General features: G+C 43.0%; 1 pseudogene across 1 annotated transcript in view; it reads right to left on the reverse strand.

The window, feature by feature from the left end:
• The window catches only part of LOC147007434 (dynein axonemal intermediate chain 1-like), a 39,439-nt pseudogene extending 28,800 nt beyond the window's left edge, over positions 1-10,639 (reverse strand). Inside the window, exons 1-4 of the transcript XR_015054193.1 lie at positions 10,522-10,639; positions 6,011-6,101; positions 3,310-3,427; positions 3,006-3,049 (exon numbers count right to left, since the gene is read on the reverse strand). The product of XR_015054193.1 is annotated as a dynein axonemal intermediate chain 1-like (transcript). The remainder of the gene's footprint in view (positions 1-3,005; positions 3,050-3,309; positions 3,428-6,010; positions 6,102-10,521) is intronic.
• Positions 10,640-11,258: the final 619 nt, after the last annotated feature.

An 11,258-nucleotide genomic window follows, 5' to 3' on the forward strand; every position in this document is an offset into this window, starting at 1 on the left:
ATACACAACGTGTTGAGATATTGTGCTATACAGTACTGCATATCATTTTTGGCCATACCTCTGAATGGTGAAGAATCACTCAAAAATTCCAGTATCCGGATATGGATCCGGATCTTCATCAAAATCCAATCAATTTGTCCCCGTCAAACATCTCACCTGTCCACCAAATGTCGGCAGAATATGTCCATAACCTTTTGAGACCTCCTGCTCACAAATAAACAAACAAGCAGTCATAGACTGGTACTTACAAAATCGTCAACTTGACCTCTGACCTTGTCTAATAAAAGCTGTCTCCAGAGAAGGTAGCGACGCAAACCAGAAGTTTTTACGATGATTCTGTACCAAACCATCAAAAATCGAATGTTTGACCTCACTGCGACCTTGTCCTTTGACCGATTTTGACCAAAATCTAATCAGCGCTAGCCATCACCCTCTTGAATCACGTGGTATAATTCGATATTGGTAGCTTCTTCCGTTCTCGAGTTATCGTGCCTACAAACAAACACACAAACACACAAACAGAGGACGGAAGTCATCAATATACTTACATCAATAAACAGACAAACAGGGCTGAATAAATTACCTCCGTCCATGTTTGGTGGCAGAAGTAAATATTCAACGCAAGGATGTTGTTGAACAGAATATTCAACCCAGGGGAATTTGTTGTTGTAAAAAAAACAAAAAAAAAAAACGACTGTTTTTCCCAAATATTATCTTTGGAAAATCAGTCGGATGTGGTTGATGAGGTTCAATGGTTTTCTCTGAGATTGTTGGAAGATTTACGCTTCTATAATCATCTTCAGTTGTTTGTGTGCTGAGAGAACCCTGACTCGCTACATCCAAAGATTCGTGATCGTCTTGCTGTACTTGCGATGGTACGGCGTCAAGAGCAGAGGTAAGCGGCAGTCCTACCTGGAGCAGTTGTTACGACCTCGCACTCGAAGCTTAAAGCGGGGTTAAGCAATTGGTTCACTCCGTCCGTCTGTCCATCTGTTTATCGACATCAATCTCCAATCAAGGAACAACTTCATTTGAATTGAATTTTATATTTTGATCATTGGAGAACATGTGAAAACCTGGTGTTGGCTTCGTGGTTAGGGTGGTGGCTTGGGATCCTAGGGTCCTGAGTTCAAGCCTAACCCTAACAGCTTGGTTGGCTGCTGAATTAACACCAGGGGGTTGACTCAGCCTGTCATCCTTCCAAGGTCGGCGAAATGAGTACCAGTGTACTGGTCCCGGTGTATGCCCCGGTTAGAATAGGTGTACCATATCCCTGTGTGTCGTAAGAGGTGACCAGGGTTGGCATCAGGAAGGGCATCCGGCCATAAAACATTTCCTCAAGAAAAAGCCAACCCCTGCACAGCAGGGAAAAATGGCTGTAAAAACGGTCATTTTTTTATTTATTGGAGAACATGTGAATCGGAACACAAACCTGCATTTTAGCAGTCCTTTGGTTCTGAATTCGGTTGATTGCACGGAATTTCGTCCCGAATGTGCATGCGCACACAGGATTAAGTTAACTGTTTTCCTGTGTCTACCTGTGTGGCAGTCAAAAAAAATTGAAAATCATTCCAAAAACTGGAGAACACAATTGCCTTGTTGGCACCTCCAGGAACCCCCCAGGTAAGCAGTACTTTGACAAAATATTACGCCATTTTATGGCATCCCAAACAATAAAATTTGCTACTTGCGCTCTCAGGGCGGTGGAGTACCGAGATTCATATGAAAATCACGGCTCGTATGAAATATACAGAGTTGGGAGGGATGCGGACTTGGAGTTGGGAGGGATGCGGACTGGGAGTTGGGAGGGAAGCGGACTGGGAGTTGGGAGGGAAGCGGACTGGGAGTTGGGAGGGATGCGGACTGGGAGATGGGAGGGATGCGGACTTGGAGTTGGAAGGGATGCAGACTGGGAGTTGGGAGGGAGTCGCTTTACCCTTCTCCATGAAAGCATTCATTTTTAAACGATTTCAACATTCAGGATTCATTGTGCAGTTCCTTCATTAATTAATCAACCATCGTATCTGTATGCACTCCATCATTCTCCTTGCACCACTGAATTTGTCTCCAAGTGCTCTGAGACATCTTGCGGAGCATTTGTCGAGTAATCTGTGCGAAAGAGGCCACAAGTCAGCACGCAATTCTTCAATCGTCCTATCCCAGTTTGTCGACACGTTCTCCTTGATGAAGCCCCACAAAGCGATGTATGGAGTCGTTAGATCCGCATACCATAGTGGGAGAGAGAGAGAGAGAGAGAGAGAGCAGAAGGAAAGGGAGAGAGGTACGAGGAAAAGGAAGGAGGTAATTTAGCAGGGGTAACGTGACTTTCAGGCCACCCTGTGGATTGTGCATGGAAACGCAAAGCAAGAGTTGAAAAGACCCTTCGCGTGTCCTTTTTCTCAAGTCAGGTGTTATTTGAACTCTCTAGTTTCCTGCTATGAATCATCCGCCAGTGCTTCAACAGTCACTTTCACACAAAAAAAACTTCCGAATGTCCATTTTAGCTTTTCTTGAGAGAGGTCCAGCAAATCATTATTCTCAGCTAAAACTGTTAAAGCTCAAGTTTGATATTAGTGTTCAGTCCCATTCACTCTCATGCCATGTACTTGTGCTCACTGTTCATGTAATTTGAAAAAGGATGCAGCCAGTCACATCCCACTCTGTAAATACCGTAATATCTCTGTGACTGTGAGACAGAAATCAGCGCAGTTAGATTCTGTTTCACTTTACCACTTACGTTAGGATTTGCAGGTGCATATAATGTAATGTTTTGTTGTTTTAATTGTAAACTACTGAAAAAAACCCATCCCTTTTGGGGGGATGGGGGGGGAATTGCCCCCTCCCTCTCCCCCATGGTCTCCCCCCAAATCCACCTGTGTCACATGTACATTCCATAACCCCATCATTTATTAAGTGAAACAAAAAAAATACAAACAATGGAATGTTGTAATGCAAGTATTGTATCGGTGAAATAGTCATTTCAAAGAAGGTGATGTCCAACTTACATGAGCTATATCCAACCACAATGAGGTCCTCATAATGCGGGCTCCTTGGCAGATTAAATACGATGCCAGAGGGGGTAGAGAAGAGTGGTAAGAGTGGTGTCGAAACACGTGCCAGTCGGGGAAGGAAGCACAAGACAGGTAACAAAATAGACATAAGTGTGTGTGTGTGTGTGTGTGTGTGTGTGTGTGTGTGTGTGTGTGTGTGTGTGTGTGTGTGTGTGTGTGTGTGTGTGTGTGTGTGTGTGTGTGTGTGTGTGTGTGTGTGTGTGTGTGTGTGTGCGTGTGTATGCATGCTTCAACATACCAGCAAAGTGCAGTGACAGCCATCTTTTTAGTTTTCTCATTGCAGAAAAGCCACAGAGGTAGAAGAGTACCTGTTGTGCCTCGAAATTCATCTGATGCATCTTCAAAGTACCTGTAATCTGTAAATAAAATAATGTTTAATATTAGATACTTGGAATCTCTAACACGATTAAACAATCAAATTTAGATCCCATTATTGCTGTTGCATGAATGCGATATTGCGATGGGGGTTAAAGGGAATAACATAGAATAGTTATTTCATTCGTAAATGTTGAGCAGAAAGCATAGGTTATTTGTACACAAGGCTCATAACGTGTCAGGGTATGTCGAGACAGGGTTAAAGGTCTCCATTACATAATGTATAATTCTTCCAGCATTCCTCCCAAACCAATACTTTAAATCATTCCCTTTGTAATCTGTCTCAATGTGCTTTCCTCTTTTCATGATCGGTTTTTGAACACGGTATTTGATGTCCACGCCGTTTCAACTCTCGCCCACCAGAAACCAGAAGCTGCAGGACGAAACCAGAAGCTGCAAGAAGCAACCGGCAACAGCTAGAAGTGCCAAGAAGTGCCGGGGGAAGGCCACGCGATGAGCCAATGAGCGTGCGAGAAGGAGGGGGGATGGGGGGAGACAAGCAGAGCCAAATAAAAAGGCATGGGTCACTCGCTGGATGATCTGGATGGTTTCTTTATGCATCCTCTTGTGGAGGTGGCTCCCCAAAGTTAATGTACAACACGAACCTCACTGCGCAGCCAGTGTTCTGGATAAGGGGGGAGACAAAACCAGGTAGGTGTAGTGCCTACCAAGACCCAAGGAAACATTTCCACACAGACATCACTTGGGAGAAGGTTCCATCTTGTCTACTATCTCTGAATTAAAAGCTGTGATGTGAGTGGTTAAGTTTTGCGATGAAGCCAACGTGGTTTCGTGAGCGTGTGGAGAATTATTGCTGTATCTGCTTGTGAATACTGCCTGTACGTACGTGCTCTACCTTGACTCATCTTCCCTCCCCATGTCATCTACAATCTACATAAATATTTTCAAGTGTTTGTTTGCACGTTTGTTTGTACCTTATTCTTTCAAGGCCAAACCGTAGCACCGAGAGGCCCCAGATTTTGGGTGTTGCAACATCAGAGTTGGGGCAAAGATTTAAGCCAACTACCTCCCCCCAATCGAACCCCAATCTCTTTACAGCAGTGCTGGGGTTACCCTGCTTCAAGTCAAGGGCACAAAATTAAAAAAAATCCCCCCCAAAGTTCCCCTCCCTGTCCCCCGCACCAAGGTAATTCTCTATGTATGATTAAGTAGTTCTGAAACTCATTAGAAAAAATGGTTGGGGCAATCTCCTTGCACAAGTGCTGGGGATATCCAGGATTAGGTCATTCGTGCAAAAAACAACCTCCCCTCTACAGGTGTTGCATGGGGGAAAAACAACCCTGCATTCGAGGTTCTGGCCCACTTGCTCTCACCGAAACTCACTGAAAGTGGAATGGAGGTTATGTTTTCACCCCAGTCTGTCTGTCTGTTTGTTTGTTTGTGGACAAAATATCTCAAAAAGTTGTGAACGGATTCGGACGAAATTTGGTGGAGAGCTTGGGTATGTGACCGACGAAATGATCCGATTTTGGTGAAGATCCGAATCTGGATTTGGATCTGAGAATTTTTAAAGTGATTTTTCACCATTGAGTGATAGGGATAAAACGATATATGGCACGATATTTCAGAAGATTTGTGGACAGATTCGTACGAAACTTGATGGATGAGTTGGCGAGGTGACGGACAAGGCGATTAAATTTTAGTTCCGGTCCGAATCCAGATCATAGCCATCAGTGAGATACAAAATGTAAAGTAATCATCTTGGCGGAGGTACGCGCTCCACCGATTGCCCTTCTAGTTTGTGTTTTTTGCATTTGTTTGTGAATCTTTCACTGCAGAAACGTCCACCTGGAAAAGCTCATCCAGTCAAGCAGTGCAGGGCAACCCCTCCTCCCCCACCCCTGCAACCCCCACGGGCAACGCCGGGTTGCTCCGAGTGTAAATATAGATGTGACCTGTTCTCTGGATGAATTTTGGTTGTCGTAGTGGCTTCATCTGGTGGCCTTATAAATCCAGTTAAAGGTGGATTGGTTGTGCAGTCTCCATACCACCAGACAATCACGCCACATGACTTCGGTTACTGGCCGAAGATTAAGATCAGTCACGTGTTCGCCGATCGGCGTGGCCCTCACCCACTTCACGGTCTCCAATCTGTACAGAAATGCAGTCGGCAGACGCATATCCGACAACCAGTCTTTGAGATGGGTGACAGTCGTGGTCATTTTGACATGACTCACCGGATTCAAACTGGGCAACCGGTACAGAGTGGTGACTGTAGCAATATCTTACACTGTCGTTGTCCTTGTCTCCCTTTTGTCTATCCATTTGTACGTCCTACCGATTGATTTGTCCTCTCTCTCTCTCTCTCCCCCAAGACAAATTTCCTCCATTGGGAGTAACATGGGTTTCATTTTTGCATCATCTATGCTGCCACAGGTAAAAAAGCACCGTGCACATCACACCGATTGTCCACGTGATGTAATTTTATAACTCTCCTCAAACACATTCTCAATTCATATTGTGAATGATAACATGATCAATTTTATGTATTTTACGCTCTCTAAACTGTATTTTTAACGACTTTAATTCCAGGTAAATCTCACCTTGAGCAATCTCTTTGTCGGCGTTCATGTTCACCACTCTTTCTATGATCTTCGCTGCTTTTCCTATATTGCTGAGGTCGTCGCTCTTCAACTAGGAGTAATAGGCCATGCATGTGATCAGTTACTGTGGTGCATACAACATTAACTTAATAGATATTTTTTTCCTGAATGATGAATCACGACTTCTTATGCGATGCCAGTGAGAGTCTATGTACAATAAGCCTGACAGAATGAGTTACATAAGAATGAGTCGGTTGTCCCAAGGTGGGACGGCAAGAAATGTTTTTTAAACTTTACACCAGAATCCATGATGTAATGGTTAGAGCATCCGCTCCGAATATGGGAGTTCGGCAGTTCAAACCCCGCCCAAGTCGTACCAAAAACCCTGTCCGAGTCTTCCGTCATCGAGCCGGCAAGATGGCAACAACAATTCGCATTTAGTGCCACCTCTAATACAATTTAAATGCTCTAATGGTGGCGAGATGCTCCATTTGAACCTATTTGTTCAATTTTCAGGAGACTCTCATGTAACACGGGCAGTGCGTTCCCACGAAACACCGAGTTTTCCAAAAATGTGTTTTGGGGTAATATTTAACATATAAAAATCTGGGTTATGTTCCAAACGGGGAAGATTTCAACCTTTTCGGTTGAAGACCTCCAAAAAACAAACAAACATTAAAAAAGCAGTCAACAATGCATAAATAAAACACATAACAAACAAAAACATTAAAATGAATTACTTTTTAAGAAGTGTTGTCATGATTGGGGTTAGATACAGTACATATTGCTTGTGGCAGGCCTATTCAGGTATGGCAAGCTGTCCAGTTGAGGTTGAAGGCTCAGAAGCTGAAATGGAGGCCAATTCGTTTGGGAGTTTTTTGAAGAACTTCATAATGGAGACTTGAGTGGCAGCCTTCATTTTCTATTTGTAGACCTCCTTGGACATTTCAGGACATTCTCCATCTCCCTCCGCACCTTGAAACTTCTCATGCAATTTTGATCGTGTTCATCAAAGATGGCCATGGCTTCATCGACCAAATTGAAACCTTTAGCTATGACCTTCATCGTGAGGGTTTTAACAGGCAAAACCTCCTCGGGACTTGATTCTGATTCCTCTCTGATGCGCTCCTCCTCCAGAGCCAGAAAATCTTCATTGCTCCGCTCCTCCCTGTGTGAGAAGGAAATCCTCAACATCATCTTTGTCGACCTCCTCAAATCCCACTTGCAGGACCATGCCCACAATCTGTCACCTTGCTTCGCTGACTTAAACCTCCGTGAAACCTCTGAACTCAATCATTGCCTCAGGCCAGAGTTTTATCCACACTCCATTAATGCACAGACATGTGACTTCATCCCAGGCATAGCCGGTGATATCAATCGCCATCTTGATGTTAAACTGGCGCCAGAATGTCGTGATGCTGAGCTCCATCATCTGCATCACATTCCCTGATAAGTCTGGAGAAGGTTTGACAGAGGTAATCGGCCTTAAAAGTTGCTATGACCTCTTGGCCCATTGGCTGGATGAGCAATGTGGTGTTAGGAGGAAGAAACAGAACCTGAATGTTACCGCTCATATCAATAACGTTTGGAAGATGGCCAGGAGCATCATCCAAAATAACACGAATTTTAAAGGGAATCCTCTCCTCACAATAAGATCTCAATTCCTTGCGGAGCTCCCTTGAAAAATATTCGCTGAAGATCATTGAAGTTATCCAGCCTGTCTTATTTGCTCTCCAAACAACAGGGAGTTTTGTTTTCACACATCCCTTTTTTGTCCTGCATGACAGACCACGAATGACTTTAATTTGTATTCACCTGAGGCATTGGCTCCCCAGAGCAAGGTGAAGTGGTCCTTGGCAGCATTAAATCCAGATGCTGTCTTTTCTTCGATGGAGATGAAAGTGCAGCTGGGCATGTGTTTCCAATAAAGTTCAGTTTCATCGAAGTTAAACACCTGGCTTGGTGTCTTATCTCTATCCGCAATCACCAATTTGAAGAGATCTGGAAATTGTTCGGCGGCAGCAGCTTCCCCAATCAACTTGAGATTGTGGAATGCATGGCGACTCTTGAAGCGCTTGAACCACCCATGTCTGGCAGCAAAAGGCACTGGATCATTGGTATCTTTTGTTAGATCACCATACAAACTCCTTGCCTTTTCTTGAATGACCATTCCAGACAAGCGCATGTTCTGTTGGTGCTGATGCTGAAGTTGGTCCATGTGGTCAGCATCTTCTCCATTTTCTCATTAGCATCATGCCGGGATCTTGCAGTTCTGGTAACACTGAGATTTGTTGTTGTCTGAGTGCTCTTACGGATTTTATCCATAAGAGCATTTACGGAGTGCACTTGATTGAATTCCATCAGACCACGACCTCCTTCTCGTCTGGGCAGGTGCATTCTCAGGATGTCTTGATTTTTGTAGACCATTTTGTGGATGGTGAGAAGTTTCCTCGTTTTGATATCTAGCTTATTGGTTTTACTTGTGGCCAATTTATTATTCCACAGCTGTATTGGAACACTGGTCCTGCAATTTGGTTGATGGCTTTGATTTTGTTTCTTGGGAAGGTACGTTTTCAGGATCAGCATCGTCGGCATTCTTTGGCAATTGTTTTGTGAATTTGCTTGTGACATATTTGGTGGCCCTCTTCTACTCAGAGGTATTTCTATGATACTTTGTTGTTTAGTTCCTGTATTGTTGTATCTTGGTCCATTTTTATGTTGCCTGTTTTTGTTGGTCTACCTCAGTGGTTTCCAAACGTTTTTTGACCACGACCCAAAATCTGAAATCACTTTCGCCTCGTGACCCAAATGGTACCAGTACCTATTTGGAAGTGGCACTTACGATAAAAATTGTCAGTGTAAACGCTTTCGACATGAAAAAAACCCCTAAAACCAAAAAATTCAGGATTTTGAAGGGGGCTTTTCAAATTCGGGTCACGACCCTGGGTTTGGAAACCCCCTGGTCCACCTCGTACAAATGTGCACATGGCATACTTATCTAAGCCAAATTCCAGTTGAATGTTGGTGGAGTATCGCTTCACTAATTTCAGTTGTTTTGTCATTTTTTTGTCATTCTGCGCAGAGTTTTAGATCATCCGTGTGTAGTAGATGTGTCACTTTCCGTGTCTCTTTGGACGTTCTCTCATTGGATGCGAAGGTGTACCCATGTCCTTGCTCATTCATGAAGTTGCTCAGTGGTTCCACCAACAGGCAGAACAGGAGGGGTGAAATGCTATCGACATCTAAGATCCCTTGATAAATTCCTTCTTTCACTCCTGGTATTTTGAGATTTCCTTCCAAGTGATGTTATATCAATGTGGTGTTCCAGCGCTCCATTGCTTTCTCGATGAGTTGTATTATTTCAGAATTGATATTGTACAATTGCATGCATTTTATCATCCATGAATGTGGAGCAATAATAAAAGTTTTTTTTGAGTCTAACCAGGCTGTGGACAATTTGTTTCTTTTCATTTTATAGTTTGTGAGTATGTCCTTGTTTCTCAGTAGTCAATCCATTGTAGTGCATTGTCCCAGTAGCATCCTCTCTTACATCCCTTCTGTTTTGCCTCGAAGCCTCCTTGTTGTGCTCGGTGGTGGTACATCATTTCTGTGATGATTCCCATCAGAAGTTAGTATTTTGATGGTAGACATGCAATTGGTCTATACTTATGAGGTAGTTGGGTTTGTCCAGATTTTGGCATGAGATATGTGTTGTCTGCTGTGGGGTAACACTCCCTTATCCCAAACTTGGATAAGTTTGTTGAATGCTTGAGCAAAGTTATTGGTGGAGAACATCCATTTGCTTTCACCAGAAATGTGGAATTTCATCTGGGCCTGGACTTTAAAAGTTTGGCATTTTTGTAAGTTGTTCTTTTATTTTTGCTTCATCAAATATCAATGGGGGTATTTTCTTTTAGTGTCACTTATTCTTTCACAGCTTTTGAATCCTTTCTGCCTCCTTATTACGTCCTCCTTTTGCATTTTCGTCACTTTTTCATGAATGAGAAATACTGCTGCTGTAAAGCTCACCGTGTTGATTTTTTCAAGGTGGCTGAGCTTGGTATAATTTTTCTGCGTGCTCTGTTGGTTCTCCTTACCATTATTTTTTGTGTTTATTATTTTCTATTCTATGTAGTCGTGGGTCTTTCCCCTTGGAGGGGTATCAATCTCATCTGTGTGTAGTTATTATTATTATTTTTACACAAAGAGAATTACTTCGAAATAATATAATGGAGTTGAATACAAGGAAGCTGTTTGACATGTCCCACACATGGGGTTCCATTTGTAAGTCTTTTACAAGAGGTATAAATACAAGTGACTTCATGACTAATTTGACCATTCACATTCCACTTAACCTTTCATTGCTCATTGCAACTCATGATATCATCAGACTGGTGAGATTGATGGAAAAACAAAAAAAAATATTGCCGATTATCTGGACAACTTGTGTGCACCTGCTGAAGATCGTTGCAATGTATAACACCTATATTTTTCATCATAATCATGTTCACCTGGACAGACGTCGATTTGAGCTTTTTACTGTCCCTGCGTGGAGGTTTTTGCCGCTCTTCGTTCCTTCTTGTTCTCGTTCTTCATCATCTCCTCTTTACAGGCATCATATATCTTCCACTGAGTACATTCAAGTGAATAAGTGCACACAGGTACCACCTCAATAAGTGTGTGTGAACAATGTTGTTGTACATAATATGTAAACAGGGATAATTGCAAGATGAAGGTTCTCTTTCATCATTATGTTCATTTGATCATAATTTAATGTTTTTCCATTTTAATTAGTGTAATCATCAAATGGGTAATATTAAGCTTATTCCCCCATTCCTATTATAGCGTAGAGCCACCTGTCTCGATATGAATCCACCAAACCAAACCTCATGAGGAGTGTGTACCTGGTTTTACGGCGGTGCTACCGAAGTTTGCTTTCGGTAGAGTCTCCACCTGGCTTGGACTGCTCCTGTTAGGTCAAAGGAAATAAATAAAAACCACAAAGTTGATGAGCAGGATTGTTGATTGTTGTACAGTGACAAGTTTTTAATCACATAGCTTTTCACCTGAACCCCAATAATGCATCACTACTGCACTGTACCTGTAACAGAAGTAGGTGGTGTGCCTTGTGTACCCCTCCCCCTCGCTTTGTGGGCCAGATGGGATTTAATGAGCCCTGGTTGTGTCACCCCTCTCCAATCTCAGGTGTTTGACAAGTAGTGATCTACCTGACTAAAGCTGCTGATGG

The sequence above is a fragment of the Eptatretus burgeri genome, unplaced genomic scaffold (genome assembly GCF_056783735.1).
Source record: "Eptatretus burgeri isolate ZD-2024b unplaced genomic scaffold, Ebu_testis_v1 Ebu_testis_scaffold_172, whole genome shotgun sequence".
Classification (NCBI taxonomy): Eukaryota; Metazoa; Chordata; class Myxini; order Myxiniformes; family Myxinidae; genus Eptatretus; species Eptatretus burgeri.